This window comes from Chrysemys picta, chromosome 11, assembly GCF_011386835.1.
Source record: "Chrysemys picta bellii isolate R12L10 chromosome 11, ASM1138683v2, whole genome shotgun sequence".
Classification (NCBI taxonomy): domain Eukaryota; kingdom Metazoa; phylum Chordata; order Testudines; family Emydidae; genus Chrysemys; species Chrysemys picta.
Window position 1 is genome coordinate 35,670,920 of NC_088801.1, and position 19,300 is coordinate 35,690,219.

General features: G+C 39.7%; 1 protein-coding gene across 3 annotated transcripts in view; it reads left to right on the forward strand.

The window, feature by feature from the left end:
• Nucleotides 1–19,300, forward strand: part of CSRNP3 (cysteine and serine rich nuclear protein 3) — a 171,734-nt gene that overhangs the window by 92,738 nt on the left and 59,696 nt on the right. The window contains exon 1 of one of the 3 annotated variants that reach the window (XM_005290377.5): nucleotides 16,083–16,360. The exons of 1 other annotated variant lie outside the window; for it this stretch is intronic. The gene's annotated coding sequence lies outside the window, so the exon portion shown is untranslated. Of the gene's footprint in view, nucleotides 1–16,082; nucleotides 16,361–18,125; nucleotides 18,277–19,300 lie in introns of those variants that run through there. One more of the 3 variants, XM_005290380.5, reaches the window with a different exon arrangement.

Here is a 19,300-nt window from a genome sequence, read left to right on the forward strand (position 1 = left end):
ATGCATCTGTCCACCATCAGATGATAAAGAAGGCAGTCCTTAAGCAGATGTTCTTGAGCTCTACAGGGATAGGACAAGGAGTTCAAGAAGCCACAACTGTGAAGATGTTATTTAAGCCATCCATGATCACAGTATATCCTATTATAACAAAGAAGGATCTTTCAGTTCATATGGTGGTTCTGAGCTATGTGAGACCTGATCCAGAGAGGATGCAATTCTGAGTTGTCTGTCTGCCAAGAAATGCACCATCAATCTAAAATGTAGTCCTGCACCACTAGTTGCCACTGTTCCTTAGAAAGGTAGTGTCTGATGTACTGTCTGAGAGGTTCAACTATTTTAGAGCAGGAGCATCTTGATTTTAGCTGGTGTTTTTGATGTGACTTGGAGAGGAAATTGTGAACTAAGCTGTCTTGATAGTTGGTTGCACAAGTAATGTGATCATGGCCCTGCCTTCATGCCTAATCTGGTTTGTAATGTACTTTAATATTAAAAGTACTTCTGGTTAACAATATTTCATTAATGCATTGTGCAAATAGCACTCATTAATATCCTCATTCCTCAACCTGCCCTTCCCCTTTGTAAATATCATTGCTGTTGATAAAGCAGCCTTACAGGGCTAATACATTTTATATAAACTGAAAAACTAAGATACTGAATGCGAGAGGACAATGTGATTAATTTGTTTTATATACAATAGATGCTTGTTAGTAGCAACAGATCAGTGACCTTTTGCTATGTTGCTCTTATGCAGCTGTTGCTGTTATGGGGAGTGTCATCTGACCAAAGAGAGCCTGCAGTACACACTGACAATGTATAATGATAAGTGTGATGTATGTTTATTATTATTGCTACTGTATTACATTAGTATAGGTACTGTACATTTAAAACATGTGCTCTGTTCTGCATTTGTAGCCTACTACCATATTGTAAAGAAAGCGATATTAATAGTTAGTGTTATAAAAGTATCATTTTATTTGTATGTTTTAAAAACAATCAATTAACCAGGACAACACACACAACCTCTTGCTCTTACTTGTAAACATTTTTTTATACTTGCACTTAACTGTAATACTTTGTATGGCCTGGATAAGCACGTATGCTAGGCAAATAAAGAATACTGTAATAACATAAATGTAAGTGTTATTCCATATCAAGGTGTATTCTATTTATACAGTGAGTATCAACTTGTAAATTAATTAAGAATGGATAAACTCACTCATTTTGGGTGAAATAACTGTTAATTGGCTCTGCTTTTTCTCAGTAACAATTTTGTTTTGCAGATGGGATTCAGTGTCCCAAAGAGACCTGTAGACCCTATCACCAAGTCCCTCTAGCTGTGAAAAGTGCCTACTTGTGTTCAAAACCTTCAACAGCTTGGAGTTTGTCAGAGGGGGAACTTCATCAAAATCATCCTCACTCTCTTGATTATCCTCTTGATATGTTTCATCAGCACAAGCCCATTTCTCTGGCCCTGCAGCATTCAGTAATTTCTCGTGGCTTACCTCTCTGAAAGTGAGTGTTAGGTGATGACTCACTGGCACGGCGCCTCCTGCTGGTCATCCTGGGAATTAGCTCTCCAGCTCCGGAGCACCCTCTGTTGGCTGATGTCCTGCCTTCCACTGGCCCCCGTGTCCCTCCCAGACCTCGGTGCCCCTTTAGTTGGGGTTCTGCCCACCACAGCACCCCCGCAGTCTCTGAGTCTCCCCTCCCAGGGGAACCCCCAACCCTTTATCCCACCTTGCCTCAGTGGCTACTGCCAGTCATCATCTAGCCCCCGCTCACTGGGGCAGGCTGCAGTCTAAACCACTCATCATCTGCAAGGGGGTTTGGACCTGCTGTCTTTTCCTAACCCTGGGCTGCATCTCTTCAACCCCAGGACCTGCTTTGAGCCTTTAGCAAGGCCTGCACTCTGGGGAATTGTCAGGCTGGAGCTCCCCCGCTCCTTTGCCTTTCCCCAGCCCTGCTCTACCTCAGGCACTCTGCTCAGCTCCCAGGCAGCCAAGTCCTTCTCTCTCCACCGCTAGAGAAAGACTGCCTGAGCTTCTGCCTCACAGCCCTTTTATAGGGCCAGCTGTGGCCTGATTGGGGCATAGCCCCAGCTGTGGCTGCTTCCCCAATCAGCCTACTCTATTGGCTCCTTGGAGCAGCCCTTTCCCAGGGCTGTTTTAACCCCTTCGGGGCCGGATTGGGGTAACCACCCCGCTACAGTGAGCAAATCTTTATCCACAACCACAGCAGCTACCAAGTTCTCTTTTTCCATGTTGACGGAAGGGGAACATCTTCAGGGGGTCATCAAACTCTTCAATATCCTTGCTTGCACACCTTCCACTGATACAACAAATTTATCTTTCCTGAAACAGTTGGAAATTGTTGTTGGCTTTACATCTTGCCATGCTTCAGCAACAAGATGAATGCAATCTAGCAAATATACAGTTTTCAGAACTTTCTGAACAACTGCATTGGAATCCTCTTAATAGGCAGTAGGTTTAAAACAATTAAAAGGAAGTTCTTCACACAGCGCACAGTCAACTTGTGGAACTCCTTGCCTGAGGAGATTGTGAAGGCTAGGACTATAACAGCGTTTAAAAGAGAACTGGATAAATTCATGGAGGGTAAGTCCATTAATGGCTATTAGCCAGGATGGGTAAGGTGTCCCTAGCCTCTGTTTGTCAGAGGGTGGAGATGGATGGCAGGAAAGAGATCACTTGATCATTACCTGTTAGGTTCACTCCCTCTGGGGCACCTGGCATTGGCCACTGTCAGTAGACAGGATACTGGGCTGGATGGACCTTTGGTCTGACCCAGTACAGCTGTTCTTATGTTAATCCACATCAAGAACAACAATAATCCAGTTTGCAATTTTTGATTAAGAACATGAAGGGACATTACCAATCACACCTTGTTCCGTAGGTTGCATCAAAGATGTAGTGTTATGGGGTAAGAATTCAAGCTGAATGCTAGTGAGAACCATTCCTTGGGGATGTGGGAGCAGTTATCCAGTAAGAGGCATATATTATGGCTCTGCAAGTGAAGCTGACAATCCCACTTTTTCAGCCAGTTGATGAAAAACTTACCTGTCATCCAGGCATTTGCTGAACTGACATAACTGAGGGGAATTTTCCTGAAATCCTTTGGAATGCATGTGGTCATTTTGACTTCCCGGTCATGAACAGCGATTGTTTGTCACTCCCATCCATGTTGGCACAGACGAGCAGTTGCCCTATCCTTTGAAGCTTTCCTTCCTTCTAGCTTTTCATTTTTTTCTACATGTCCTCTGTCACAGAGTCCTTTCAGATAAAGTCCTGTTTCATCAGCATTGTAGGTGTTAGCTGGGGAAAACCTTTCAAGAATGTGAGGAAGTTTTTTGCACTGCCACTACTCAGCTGCTGGCTTGTGCACCGGCTGGTTTTTGCCATATTCTTTTTTGTAAGCAACATTTAAGCGTTTCTTCCATCTGGTAAAGCTGCCATCACTTGCCTTAAAATCATTCAATCCAAGTGAAGCAGCAAGCTGAAGGGCTTTTTCCCTTGATTTTCAAGTCCAGCAAGCAGTGCTCCCTGCGCCCTCTTCTTCTGGAACCATATAAAGAGAGCCTGGTCAACATGAGGGAATTTTCCTTCATGCCCATGCTTACAGCAGCTATTCGACTGTCCATCTTCATATTTAGTCAAAAGCTTATCCTTCAGCTTCCACATTCTGCGTACAACCAACCTGTGCAACTCCCACTTGACTGTAACTTGGATTTGAGTAGCCTCTGGAGTTTGACAGACTTGGATAATATGTACTTTTTCTTTAAGTAAGAGACTTCTTGGAATTTTGTCTGATTTTGCCACCAAAAATTATGCAAGTAAGCAGAGTATGTGATGTCACAATATCACAAATATTGCTCTTATGCGGTGGCTATGTTGCTGTTACTAAGTGAACAATTCAGGATAGGGAGGCTAGTCCCAAGGGAAATTGGTTGTATTCTGGTTCTTTAAATATAGCCAAATTTTGTAATGTCGTGCTATGTAACAGGGTTTTCATTCAAGCATTATTAGCCTTCTATAACAAAATGTTACACACAAAAAGGCAGTTTCTAAGATTATCTGAACTAAATGCAACAAATTAATTTTAAAATATAAATATGACCGGTCATATTCCCATTCTAACTATGCTGCCTTCAGCCATCTAGACATTCCCTTTTGGGAATCTGTAGCTGCCTTGTTAGAGAAACTCTCTGTAACTGTAACAATTTAAAGGGGAGGGAGGTGAAAGCCAAGATTTGGCCTGATATTTTAAAGTTTGGTTAGGAGCGTGCTCCAACTGTTAGCAGGACTGTGGTGTTGCATTTCCAGTTCTGCCATTGGCTCATTTTGTGACTTTAGACAGCCCCTGCATGCTTCAGTTTGCCTATATGTTAGATGGGTACAATGATACTTTGTCTACCTCTCAGGTATATTGTGAGGTTTTAATGAATTTACATTTTAAAAGTGCTTTTTGATCATCCCATGAAAAGCATTGCACAAAAGTATTATTTTGATTCATTAGAAAAGATTATCTTCATTGAAGCTGAAGTGAGAGATTTCCTTTTCTGATGGACCATAACCTACAATTTTTAGTTCCTAGCAGAACACATTTATGTTAACATGAGCACTGTCCTGAAAGGCTTGGGAGTGCAGTTTGTTATGTTCATGGCATACACACAGAGAAGTGAAATGAACATAGAATACTCTTTGCTGAAATGTTGCAACACAACACCAATTTATTTCTTAATATTGAGAATTTTAACAACACAAGCCAAAATCAGAGAGAGACAAAGCAGGCTGCTCTCTAAAATGGAGAGGCACAACTCACTGCACCTTACTATAAGATAGCTGACTGCAAACTGACTCAGATTGCATACGTTCCTTGAGAGTCCATAGCCTAAGCATGACAAGGAACACCCTCATGCCCCCCATCTTAAAGTGGTATCTTGCAATTCCAACACAGTTCTCAATACACCGCAGTTGACATAGGTTAGTACATTATAAACATCTGGGCAAGTTTGGAAATCTGTTGTAGTGGGACATTATGGCCTGCTCTGATGCAATAAGGCAGAAAAGGCCCATCATGTAGACGGGAAGTATGTGCCAGAACACAACAAAAAGCAAAACCCTGTGCCCTTGAAGGCACTTGGATTCCACTAGTACCTTTTGGTGACGGGTAACACCTAGGCTGACTAGCTGAGTTGATAGGACCTAATGTCAGTGGCATCTAAACACAGATGTTTATGATTCTCTGGTTCTGTGTTCAGCTTGGCTCGTGTCCATCTGTCTACCTGGCGGTAGACTGGTTTGCAATGAGGTTAGTGGCCACCTGAACAGTTCACTTGGCAAATTACAGCCAGAAACAAACTAAGTTAGATCCTTCCTCCCTTGCCCTGTTGCAGAAAATTCTGAAGACCGCTACAGGAGGTGGGAAATCATCTTTTTAATCCTAGTTTTAATCCGGGTACTCTTTTGTTTGTTTGCGTTCAGAACAGCTGCATCAAATCCCAGTTCTATCCAATAGTCTGATCATTTTCTTGTTCTCGCTAGATTGTATTTGATTTTTGTTAGTAGTATTTTACACAGTGCTGTAAGAGCGGACTGTTTAGTTATCTCACCATCGGGGCCATCTAGAATACCAAGAGAGTCCATTAAAAACAAAAATGAGCTAATCAAGCTGAGAAAACATGATTCCACTTAGGAAAATGGAGTAAATTGTGGGGAGAGTTTACTAATGTCAAAAACGTAATTGGATAAAAGAAAAATAAATAACTTTTATGTTTATTTCTCATCAGGAAGGAGTTGTATTTGGTCTTATTTTTTATAAATAAGGTAACCTCCAGCATAAAAGAAAAGTAGAACAATATACAATACACAGTTTCTTACTTTATTCCATGAAAAAACTTAAATTTTGCCAAACAAAGCCCCCCAAACACTTCTGGAGCACTAGTAACTTTGAGATTAAGTTCCGATAGATTTCAGAATGTAGAGTTTGCTGTCAGTTCTCTTATCCATATAATCCAATATATATACCAAATACGTCGCATGCTTCCCACCTAAAAACTTATGTGGAAAATAAGTTGCAATGAGTTAATCTTATGAGCTTTCTAAGAGCTGTCTGAATTGCTGACTGTGGGCTATATAATAGCTAATTATTATGATCCTGTTTCAATGTTTACTTCCATTGTCATTAATGAGGATTTTAGCTGCATGTAGTATTAGGTCATATGAACAGTTTAAAGACCAAATTCCCCCCGGATGCTATTTTTAACTGAGAAAAGCCAGACATGTCCGGGGGAATCCGGATGAATGGTAACCCTAGAAAAAGCCTCATGGAGCTCTAGCTCAATATGGGTGGAAGAACAGTTTTATGCCTAAGTTTTATGTTTGGAGCATAAAACTGTAGATGGAAAAAGACTCTGGGTGTGACAATCAGTCCTTCATGGGCTGGGGAGACAGGCCAGCAGCCTTACATCTATGATCAGTCCACCAGATCTTATCTCCAATCTGAAATACTTAGCTTTTTGAAGCTTTTTTCCATTGCCACATTAAACAGACCTCAGTAAAGAGCAACCATGCTCCCAATGCGACCTTTCATTAATATTCATTAATAGGAAGGGATGGTGTAAGCCTGTTTATATTCAAATTTGGACTTAGTATAAAGCTGATATAATCAGGTGTGAAATTTACTTTAGATTCTAAATGAACATATACCATGATCCTGCTCCCTTTGAAGTTAATAGAAGCTCTGCCATTGACTCCAATGGGAGCAGGATCATGATGATGTTTTTACAGGTCGGGAGGAGATCTTCTTTGCTGTTGTTGAGAAATAATCCCCTTACTTCAAAACTACACTCATTGGGCATATGACAAAAAAGCAGTGGTTTTTGTGCTCTGCTGGTAAAGAAAGGTCAATTGAAGTCCCAGAGCTGTTCTGACATTATTGATATTGTTGGCACATAAACAAGGGTGTAAATTAAAATTTGTGCTAATTTCAAACTCTGTTGAAAACACATGGGGGGGGGGGGAGTAGGGAACAATTTCAGCCAAATGGAAATGGACAAGATTATTAAGGGAAAATCTGTTGTTTTCAAGATTCTAAGAGGGTATTAGAAACAATGAAGTTGTAAAAACAAAGGACTTGAAAGTAGCAGTGTCAGTGTCCTTTTAAACTTTAAGTGATTGCTTTTAACAGGGTATGTGGGACACACAATGACATGGAGAAGTACAGTGATATAGTCAGTACTTTTACAGTATGATGGTATCATAAACAAACCTTAAGCAACTAATTTAAGACCAACCACTTTCAATATGAGACATTTTCTTACTTGTAGAAATAAAATTTCCACGCTTTGTGTACTTTGTAATACAAAAGTGTGTTGACAATTTGCTTGCATTATTACTAGAACTCTTCAGTAAACTGCCTTGCTGTGTAACATTAAGTCTGCATTGTTATTCCACTCTACCTTTATGCATGTCGCTTTATATTTATCTGTATTTAGACTTTTGTGCTTGGGCATGTGATAGAGACGGACACAAATTCACATGAATGGCGATGAAAGATTTGTTCTTTGGTGGAAGGAGTTTCTAGCCTCTCACAAAAATCAGAGATGTTTCCTACTTTATCTATATTGTGATCATCTGGAAGTAAGGAGATCATGTTATAATGTTAACAATGGTTACAGTACAGCTGCTGATGCCAGAGATAGAGGGAAGCAAGTTTCAAAAAGTCCTATTGGGAATAAGGGTCAGTGATATAGACACTGTGGACCTGATTCCACTTGCACCAGTCTTCTCCGTGTAACTCTATTGATGTCAAAGGATTTCCTTCTGGTTTACTATGGTGTAAGTGAGATCAGAACCAATATATATTTGTCTGTCATTTCTAGGGCTGTCAAGCGATTAAAAAAATTAATCGCACTGTTAAACAATAATAGAATACCATTTATTTAAATATTTTTGGATGTTTTCTACATTTTCAAATATATTGCTTTCAATTACAACACAGAATACAGAGTGTACAGTGCTCACTTTATATTTATTTGTAAGTATTTGCAAGTGCAAATATTTGCACTGTAAAAAAACAAAAGAAATACAGTAACTCTTCACTTAACCTTGTCCTGGTTAACGTTGTTTTATTGTTATGTTGCTGATCTATTGGAGGACATGCTCGTTTAAAGTTGTGCAATGTTCGGTTATACGTTGTTTGGCTGCTGCTTGCTAGTACGGTACTTTATCCACTACTTGCGGGATTCTCTGGAAGAGCAGCCTGTTGGAGCTAGTGGGTGGGGACTTGGAACCAGGGTGAATCGGCAGCCCCCCTGTCAGCTCCCCTTAGTTCCCTGTGCGGCAGCCACTCAGCAGGCTATCAATTGCCGGGCAGTTCAGCTGTCCCTCCCCCCCACGTTGTCTTGGAGCTGCTCCCGGGAGCTGCCCTCTGCCTTGGAGCTGCTCCCGGGAGCCTCCTGCTTGCTGTGCAGGGGGAGGGGAATAAGATGGGTGCTAATGTCAGGATGCCTCCCTCTCCCTGCTCCTGCTCCCCGCTCCTGCCCACATCTCCACAGAGTGTGGGGGGGAGGACACGACAGGGCTCAGGACAGAGGGAGCTTGCTGGCAGCAGCTGCTGTCTCAACTTGCTGATCTACTTAAAAAGGCAGTGTACTTAGCGTGCGGCCAGCATACTTAAAGGGGCAATGCTTGTCTGTCTGTCTCTCTCTCACACTCACACTCATTCTCACACACACACGGTGCGTGTCTCTGTCTCTCTCTGCCATGCTGTGTCTCCTACCGCCATTTGTGCTGCCTTATAGAGTGTGAGGCTACATTAACAACAATGTGTTAACCCTTGATGTCTTAGCCGAGTGCTAGTTCATCATTTAGCCATAAGGCATTCCCTGGGACATATCCCACCCTCTGACTGTACCACCTCAACCAAGCTTCATAATCATCATCGCTGTGTACAGTATTAAATTGTTTGTTTAAAACTTATACTGTGTGTATGTGTATATCTGAAATTCTTTTACACTATGCTAGAAGAATAAAGCTACATGACTTTAAAAACCATATTAATAATAAATTAACATCTGTTAATAATCTGTAGGGATTTGGGATTCTGTATAAAAATTAAAAGTCTGGAACTAAAATTGGAACCAATGATACAGAAAAGATAACTACACACACAAAAGAAATTGGTTTACAAAAAAAAAAAAAGGAAAAACATTGAAAAAAAAAAAAGAAGGTCTTAATGGTTAAAATAAATAAATATAAAATAGTGCATACTGAACTGAAGTTTCATTTCTGTTGCCCCACAAATGTCCAGTGGTACTTTAAGAAACATAGAATTAGGCATGGTTCCTGTTGAGAAGAAATATAATCTAATACAAACAAGACTAAACACAGGACAGCAGTTCAAGAAAGAAAGGTTGCAGAGAGATCATTGGAGAGGAACTCTTTATAAGAAGGATTCATAGCAGAAATGAGTTTTGACGCGGTGATTTGAAAGAGATGGATGGCATTTGGTGAACAAGATGTGTTCGGTAGCCAGGCTAAGAGGGGGCCATCAGTACATTATTAACTGAAAACTGCCTTTATAGTTCCTCCTTTTAGGTCCTGCAATGTCCATTCCTGCTGTGTAGCTCTGAATGATGCCCCAGCATGCATTATACTCTGATATCTGAGCTGTCATGGAAACTAGCTGGAGCATGGAGCTGGCTTATGAAGTGGATACAGGGATGCGTCAGGCAGACCCTGTTTTAAATGTATTTGGCTTTTTTCAAAGTCTCTCTTTAAACAAAACAACATCTTATCTTTAAAACAAAACTAACATGATCCATTGTAAACAGACACTATGCTCCATTGAGATTCATGAAGGCACAAGAGTCCTATCTGGCTGGCTCTGAAGGGGATGGATGTGGTTGTATCTTTTATCTCCTTCATGCCTGATTTATGTAATTTCTAGACATGATCTGTTCAGGTGATTGCATAATGACTGGAGAAAAGGCATAAACCTCCACATTTTTTCTCCTGGTCACATTACAGTCAGAATTTGTTAATTCATTTAAGTACGGTAATTAATTTTATTATCTGAAGCTGCAGCAGTTAGTAGCTTCTTTGTCACCTACTCCATGTCACTCAGTACAATAGTACACCTACCACATAGCTCATGTGCACTATTCTCGTGGTCTAACCACCTGTGTTTAGGAAACATGTGAGAGAAAACGGAAAGTGTGCTTCCAGAAGAGTATCTGTTCATTGTCTGAGTATGCTGGCTCTTCAAACTCATACAGCTCCCCTGCAGTATGCTGGATTAGGGTGCGCAGTTCTTATCTCCCTTTACACTTGTCTCTCAGAAATCAGACTGGCGGGAAGAGCAGTTTCATTTTGATTTATGGTACCTGAATTGATCTGAGGTAAGAAATAGCACACCCTTTTTGATAAGTAAATATAATGAAAATTTTGTTGTGTTCAGGAATCACAGTATAAACAACAACAAAAGAAACTGTGATAGTGCATAACTTATTTTTAATGTTTAATACTCTTAATATTAACTGAATCTGTTAATTGTCTGAGTATGCTGGCTCTTCAAGCTCATACAGCTTCCCCTGCAGTATGCTGGATTAGGGTGCGCAGTTCTTATCTCCCTTTACACTTGAAAGGTCCCTTCCAGTTCTAGGAGATATAATTTATTTTTGGGGGTGGAAGGGATAGCTCAGTGGTTTGAGCATTGGCCTGCTAAACCCAGGGTTGTGAGTTCAATCCTTGAGGGGGGCCATTTAGGAATTTGGGAATTTAGTTGGGGATTGGTCCTGCTTTGAGTAGGGGGTTGGACCAGATGACTTCCTGAGGTCCCATCCAACCCTGATATTCCATGATTCTAGAGGGGATGTCCTATGTTGTGGTGTGGTGGACAAAAATGGAGTCAGCAGTCGCTTCCATGACTGCCTAATCTAGGCCAGGTTTTAGGGAGACCATGTGACGTTATTTAAACAGCATAGTGTCTGGACCAGGATGTATGCAACCTAAACCTAGTGATTGGATCGGGGTCAGAATCTCTGTGCTGAGGTCAGAGCCAGAATCAGAATCCAGCGATCAAACAAGAGTCGGGTCTGGAGCAGCAGTCAGTCAGAAAATCTCTCAGTTGCTCAGACCACTTCCTATGCCTCCTTCTGGCTTAAATAATATGGAAGTGCCAATCAATAGGGCCAGTCATCATCCCCAGTCAGGATCCTCATGGTTTGTGCTTGCCCCTCACTTTCAGTAGTTCTGGATGAGTGGGCCAGAGGTGGCCAGAGTATGGAAGGCTGCTTAGGAACCTATACGGCCTGGATTTGAGATCCATGAGCCCTTACACATAGATTAGAAAGATTCCTCTCTATACCAGTGTTAGCTCTGGGACAGAAGGGAGGAAGTTTATACCTTCCTTTTTCAGATGCTGCCAGAGACTGGTGCAGCCCCTGGCACAGGTTAGCACTTTTCTAACTTGTGCCCCTGCTGCAGTGGCCTCTATGGGTCATTGCAGTGGCGCAGAATTGTTGGACCATAGGCCCTGGCCACTGTTAGTCCTGCTCTTGACACTGCCTTGACATGTACCTAGTGCCAGGGCCTCTTGCAGGGGATCATGGACCCAGTGGAGCTGCCTCTGTGACTCTTGAAAAGATCTCTTGCACCAGGGATTACTCCCCCAAAGGGTCCTGTAGCCCCTTTGTACTGGTTATTTGGCCATAGAGCAAGAGTCAGCTCTCCAAGCTGTGTTCAGACAACCACGAAAGATGAAGAGATACACATGGTCTTTCAATATATTCATTATAACCAAGCCCTGCCTCTTGTCTACCATGAAGGACACTGCAGAGACTACTGGAATTGTTAACTTGCTTAGTGACAGAGTAGAGACTGACAATAGGCCCAAAACCCAATAGCTATGTAAAGATATTAATTGAATTAAACATTAAAAATAAGTTATGCACTATCACAGTTTCTTTTGTTGTTGTTTATACTGTGATTCCTGAACACAACAAAATTTTCATTATATTTACTTATCAAAAAGGGTGTGCTATTTCTTACCTCAGATCAATTCAGGTACCATAAATCAAAATGAAACAGCTCTTCCGCCAGTCTGATTTTTGAGAGACAAGTGTAAAGGGAGATAAGAACTGCGCACCCTAATCCAGCATACTGCAGGGGAGCTGTATGAGCTTGAAGAGCCAGCATACTCAGACAATGAACAGATACTCTTCTGGAAGCACACTTTCTGTTTTCTCTCACATGCTTCCTAAACACAGGTGGTTAGACCACCAGCATAGTGCACATGAGCTATGTGGTAGGTGTACTATTGTACTGAGTGACATGGAGTAGGTGACAAAGAAGCTACTAACTGCTGCAGCATCAGATAATAAAATTAATTACTGTACTTAAATGAATTAACAAATTCTGACTGTAATGTGACCAGGAGAAAAAATGTGGAGGTTTATGCCTTTTCTCCAGTCATTATGCAATCACCTGAACAGATCATGTCTAAAAATCACATAAATCAGGCATGAAGGAGATAAAAGGTACAACCACATCCATCTCCTTCAGAGCCAGCCAGATATGACTCTTGTGCCTTCATGAATCTCACTGGAGCATAGTGTCTGTTTACAAGGTCATTGAGTCCAGCCCCCTGCCTTCACTAGGGCGATCAAGTACTGATTTTGCTCTAGATCCCTAAGTGGTCCCCTCAAGGATTGAACTCAAAACCCTGGGTTTAGCAGGCCAATGCTCAAACCACTGAGCTATCCCTCCCATCTACTCTTTGCTTTCCCCCGGCAGCATTTAAGTAACAAATAGTACTCCAATCAGTTATGCCAAAACACAAACTAAACAAAGAAGTAAACAAAAATCAATGTTGGCTTGTGTTCTGCTAGAACCAGGTTGGGAAAATCAGTCTGTGCCAGATAGGAAAGGACAAAGGGGGAAAATGTATTTTGAAAAGTTAAAAACAAAATGAAAATGCAAGTGTAGGTGCCCTCCTGTACCCCAAACCCCTGCACCAGCCCGCTGAAAATGAGCGCGTGAGCGAGGCTGGGGGAGAGTGAGCGATGGAGGGAGAGGAATGGAGTGAGCAAGGCGGGGCCTTGGAGAAGAGGTGGGGCCTCGGGCAGGGGGTGTGGCAAGGGTGTTCGGTTTTCTGCAGTCAGAAAGTTGGCAACCCTAACTGGAGCTTGTGCTACCATGGAGTGACAAGGGATGCCCGGACTCCAAAGCCAATGCAGGTTCTCTATTCAGATAGCTCTAACCTCCTGTAGAATCGTTTGGCAGCCCCCACAATGCCTACTGTGGGGGCACAGACTCCACTTCCCCAATAGAATGATCAAGAACCAAGAGGGGGCCTTCATAGAGACTTTCTCTTTCCTAGCCCCGTCTCCAAGGCCATCCTTAGGCATACGCAGTGTATGCGGCTGCGTAGGGCACCCAAAATTTGGGGAACCACTGGGACAGCAGGTAAGAGTGGGTCAGCGCCTGTACACCCAGCGTATGCTGCAGTCTCCTTAGGCAGGGGCCGTATTCACAGAGCCGAATGCGCCCACGCGGCGCATTCTGCCTGAGGGAGAGAGGGTACGGGGGTCTCTGTATGGAACTGTGACTCGCCGCCACCGGGCAGCTTGGTATCCTTTGCTGCCTGTGCCCTCCCCCGCAAGCTGCGAGCCTGGGCTGCCACAGCATCTGCTGCCTACAAAGCTCGGTATGTGTCAGCAATTGTGGGGGAGGCGTCTTCTGGGGGTCCGCAGTCACCAGTTTAATAATATTGCGTATGGCCATATAAATCCTAAGGACGGCCCTGCCCAGCTCATATATTTTTACTGTGGGAGGGAGAGTTTTTAGCAACTTGATTGTAATTTAACCTTTTGAGAAATCCCAGTGTTGAGCATAAAGGGATAAAACATTTTTTGGAACATGACAGGAAGGGTTGACTGATGTTATGTATTTTGTGTGGGGTTAAGACAGCTTGCTGCTATTGTCTCTTTGCAGGACCAAAATTTTCCTGTTAAACTATTTAACTGTTTATGTTTCTTAATAATTGTTGCTCTAACCTCCTATTAGGTTTTTTTTTTTTTAATTTTCCATTTTTTGTAATGGTCTCCAGGAAATGTGACAATAACTTTCCTTTTTCTTGCTTTCCTATTGTTCTTCTCCATCTGGTAAACCTTTTTATTTTTCTGTTTTCCTACCACGGCAGCAGCAAAAATGTCTGCCTTTTGTTTATTTCTCTCTACACTAGCATCATGACATCATCAATTGTATTAGCAGGGGGGAAAAAAGGCATAGCTGTAGCTAAACCAGCTGTTCGTTAGCAACCCGTCTAGTCTGCCTTCATTTCTACTTATTAATGTATACAGCTATAGTGTTTCCCGCTTAAGAGCTCCTGAAGAATCCTCGGCCATGAGCCATCTGCTCCGCCACTGTCTTTAGGTATGCTGTGTGACCATATCAGAATGGTGGCATTTTAAAAAAAATTGCTGACAATGGAATTCTGAGTTTAAAGAAAATAAATGTTTAGAATCTGGACGAGATTCATCACCAGATTAACCTTTTAGTCGTGAGTAAATTTGGGTCATATCCTAGCAAATCTTATCTTTCAAACTGCTAATCAGTTTGGTAGTAAAATTTCTGTATGTGGAAGCTTTTTATTAAACTAGATAGCCAGGTTATTTTATTTGCGTCTTTAAACATTATTCTGATTGAGTTTTCATTATAACTCACAAACAGAGACTGCCCTTTGGTTGTATTACTTCAGGTGTGTGTTTGTCACAGGATGAGCCTGTTTCTGATGCCAGTGAAGTTAATGGGAGCTTCACCATTGACTTCATTGACTTGAGTGGCAGGAGGATCAGATCCATGGTTCTCAGTGTTCATAGGGTCCAGTCCTATTTCCACAGGAGTACATCACAAAACTTCCATTGATTTCAGTGAGAACAGGATTGGGCCCTTAATGAGCAACAAGCTGATAATTACGTATTCTAAAGAGGGAGTTGTTGAAAAGGATAACAAGTGGGTATTTTTCATTTGTAGATTGTTAATGAATAAACAGCATTCCTGTTTACTCAAACTGCAATAAATAATTCTAGAGTTAATTAACTACTTTTATAGAAAACCTGTACCCCTGCCCTGTAAATGTCATGATTAATTATTTATGAGTTACTAGTTTTCAGAGAACTAGAGAGGAATTCTGTGATCACCAGCACTATGTTAACATTTTAAATGATAAGAATGTCTCATGCACTCTTTTTTTGAAGAAATTAGGCTGTCTCAAAATGTTCTGAAATTAATCATCTGTAATAATAATGTTAAGAATAGTCCTTAACCATGTATCCTTTTTTATGTATGTGCTTTCATTATTTTTTAAAATGTAGTTATCAGCCCCATGTAAAATACCTTAGGTGAATGGCAAAGGAAGTTAACAAATACAAATAAATTGATTTTATTTCTTTGTGTAATTATAACTAAAATACAGTAACTGGATATCATCATAAAAAGTAGATTAAAATCTTCATGGCAGAGTACAATTTATCATTTAGATTCAGGGCCTGATTCTGAAAACTTTACTTAAATCCTTACTCACCTGAGTAGTCCTATTTGAAATCATTCAGACTAGTTGCATGAGTAAGGGTTGCCAGATCAGGCCCTTGATTGTTAACACGAGTCTGAATTATGATGTTTCTTTTGGGGGGAAATAATCATTCAGTAGCTCTGGTCTCCATAAAGGGATACATATTGGCAGCCTAAGTGTTTAATAAAGTGTTTTGATAAAATAACAGTTAACAGGAATATTATCCCTTTAGAATATTAATAGCAATGAATGTTATATGAGGCATAACATAAGTGCAAATTATCACCGGAAAAATTATAATTCACTTTTAAAAACTCCTCTGAATTCCACCTTTTCTGTAATGGAAAAAAAAGGTTGTGAGGGGATTTCCATAAATTTGCTGCCTTAATGAGTTAAAGCAGCTTTATAATTTGTTATTCCTTCCTCATAGTAGACCTCAGCTGATAAAAATATCCATAGATAGTGAAATCAGTGGCATGCCTGGCTTTCTCAGACAAAACTCCCATGTGATCATATAGGCAGCCTCAGTGAGACTGAAGCTGCTCAGCTAGCAGTAGGTAATGAGTCTTTGTGCAGAGTGAAGCTCTTGTCGCTGAACAATAAAGCATATGGTACCAGCAATAAAACACAGTGCTGGGAAATTTAAGAAGATTCTGTTGGAAGTAGGAAGACAGTGAATATGTCACACGTTATAAAATGATGATCAATCTATTTTGGTTCCTAATTAATAAAAAGAGTGCATGGATTGGAAAAACAACATTTTGAACAGGTCAGTTATTTTATAGATTATTAAAATGTTTGTGTTTTGAATTTAATCAGTGCTTTAGCTACTTTTGCTTTTTTTTTAAATATTTTTTTTTGCATTTGGAAAGGTGTGGCTTGAGTGATGCACATCATTTTGATATCTAGCTAAATAAATTGGTTAAGTACTATAATCAGATTTGTTCTACAAATATTTTTACTATAACTCCACATCAGACTTCATTTAGTCATGAAATACTGAATAGTCAGTAAAAAATAAAATTAATGCTAAAATGGATCTGTTGCCAGTATAGAAATATAAAATATTAAATAGCAACATCCATTATTCTTCTGTGTCTTCAAGCTCAATATTTTCTTGATAGGAAATGTGTTGCATCACTGTTATTTATTTTATTTTAAAAATGATTAATTTTGGAACATAAATAACAATGAACTTAGATTTTTCACATTGTTTTTTCTGGAGTATCTTGAAAATGGTCCTTATAGAAATATAAGTCTATATACACACATGAATGATTCATTATGAAACTGCATTCAACAAATTCAGACAGTGTTAGCAAGATGGATTATATTTTACTTTGTATTTTTCGAACAGGTATTAAGTTCAGTTCGTAATTCATATAGTTGATGTACTTTTTATTTTTAAAAACGGTCCCAATGATCCTAATGGCCTATGATCACCTTAATACACAGTATAGATATAGAGTTTCTCTGCCACATTAGTGGTCTAGAGATTAGGGTCTTATTAAAACGTCTTTGTTTTTAAATGATTTTACAGTAGCGTTTTTCTCATTGCTCCAGCACTTTAAAAGACACAAGATGCATATACTGGCAAATCTGAAAGAATTTGAATTGCTAATTTTTAGAGAGCGTTTCAGCAATAGGGAAGTTGAATGTTTGAATAGGGAGGATGCTGTCTGTAGGAAGAGAAGGAAAAGAAGTAGAAAATAGAACATTGAATCTCTTCCTAAAGCCAGATCAGCATTTTTACATTCTTTGATATAATTGTAATGATTTAAACTAAAATATGTATTTCTAAAAATAACATCTCAAATGGTTTAAAAATTTAAAATACTTAATATCCATGCATCCACAGTTTTGGCACATTATTTGATTGTGATTTATACTTGGGAGGATTAGCAGTCATTTTATTGCTGATTATTAATTATAGTAATGATCAATAAATGTAAATCATTCTGTATATTGCCTCCTTACATTAATACAGTTTTACTATTGTATCTGTAACTGATGCTAATTCATGTCAAGGCATCTGAATCAAGGTGAGTATGCATTAACTCATGAATTTCAAAATACAATATTGAAATAGATCCTTTTAAAAATAAAACATCTGGTGAGCTATATTTAAAAAAGCAGAGGGTAGTTGCTGAGACTTGCATATCAGCCTTCTACATGTATTTAAATGAAGTATTTGACTGTTCTGGTCACCTTGGAAACTAGCTGCTGCAGACTGACTGTTTTTTGGTGGGTGCTTAATATACTTGAATTAAAATAAAATATCTGCCTCCTAATAATCACAATAGGAGATATGCTTTTGACTTATCAGTATGTAGTGGCAATAGCTTTTTCTCTCCACCATCTCCTCCCCACCCCCAGCTCTCCAGTGATTCAGGTATTCCGTCTGAACTGCAGCTCTACAATTTCTTACCCAGCATTCCCTTTTTGTTGCTGGCAGGCCTTCACCAGCCTTATGTAAATGAGACAAGCACAGTAGCTTTAACTGCAGAGGGGGGAGAAATGAGTTCAAAGGTCACGGGGCTGTGGAAGGCTGTAACAGTTGACTGAAAAAAATATACTGGATACTGCAACAGTCTGTAGCTGCTATAAAATGAAGCAGACTTTTTGTTTTCTGTGTTAGGAAGTTCTTACAGCTTTTCTGCAACAATTGTAGTACACTGTCTACAGGTATGGGTTGAAAGATGATATGTTCTGCATCATTTGCTTTGATTCATACATGAAGTTTTTTTAAAGTTTTAATTGTTTTGTATTTGTTGCTTTGGCTTTGGAGTTGTAATTCTTCTGCTGTGCTGCTTTCAGGTGAAATGCTCATACTTTGTTGCCTTAAATATATTCTGTTTTTCTCCTAATTTGAAAAACCAGGTTTTAAAAATGTTAAATGTAATACATGCTAATTTGATTTAAGGGTATTTAATTATGTATAAAATATTTCCTTACCTTTTGAACCTTGGATGAGCGGGGGGAGGGAAAACCACTCCTTAACTGGATGTACAGTTTTTTAATCATAAGACAAATAAATCAAAGTACCTGTGAATGGTTCTCGTTTGGCAGGAATTTTTTAATACCTTATTGTTTGTTTTTAAATTAGGGGAAAAAATTCTAATTTCTTGGTATTTCTTTTAAAAATATAGAAGTCCCTTGCATACATCATCATTATTATTGATAGAATTTAAGTGCAGATGCTGTGAAGTCATCAAAGAAATCATGGTTTTCTTTTGCTTTATATAAAATCAGATTTTTTTAATTTAAAAATTTCCTTAGACAAACATCTTAATTTTGGGAAGAGTTTCCTGTATGATATGTATATTGCTTTTAATTATACAATGTAGAGAGAAATGCCATTTTATTTATGTTATACTGTCTACCTTATTAGTGAAACCCTTTTTAACTTCGAAAGACTGTTAGTGGTTTCTTGATAACCATTTATTTATTCTCTGGGCAGAGACCTTGTTTTCATCTTAACATATTAAACTTATCATGACTTTTTAATTTATCTTTGAGCTCTGATATGTTTGCTTTGATTAAAAACAGGTGAACTCTCATGGTTAATTTTGTGTGGTATGCTAACAGAACACTTAGTGCCAAATCCTGCAGTCCTGACTCAGTCAGCTTCAATAGGATTCAGACAGAGTCTTTCTTGTCTTGTAAACTGTAGCCATACAAGTAGTCCTTATTCAGTGGTCCCAGCGTA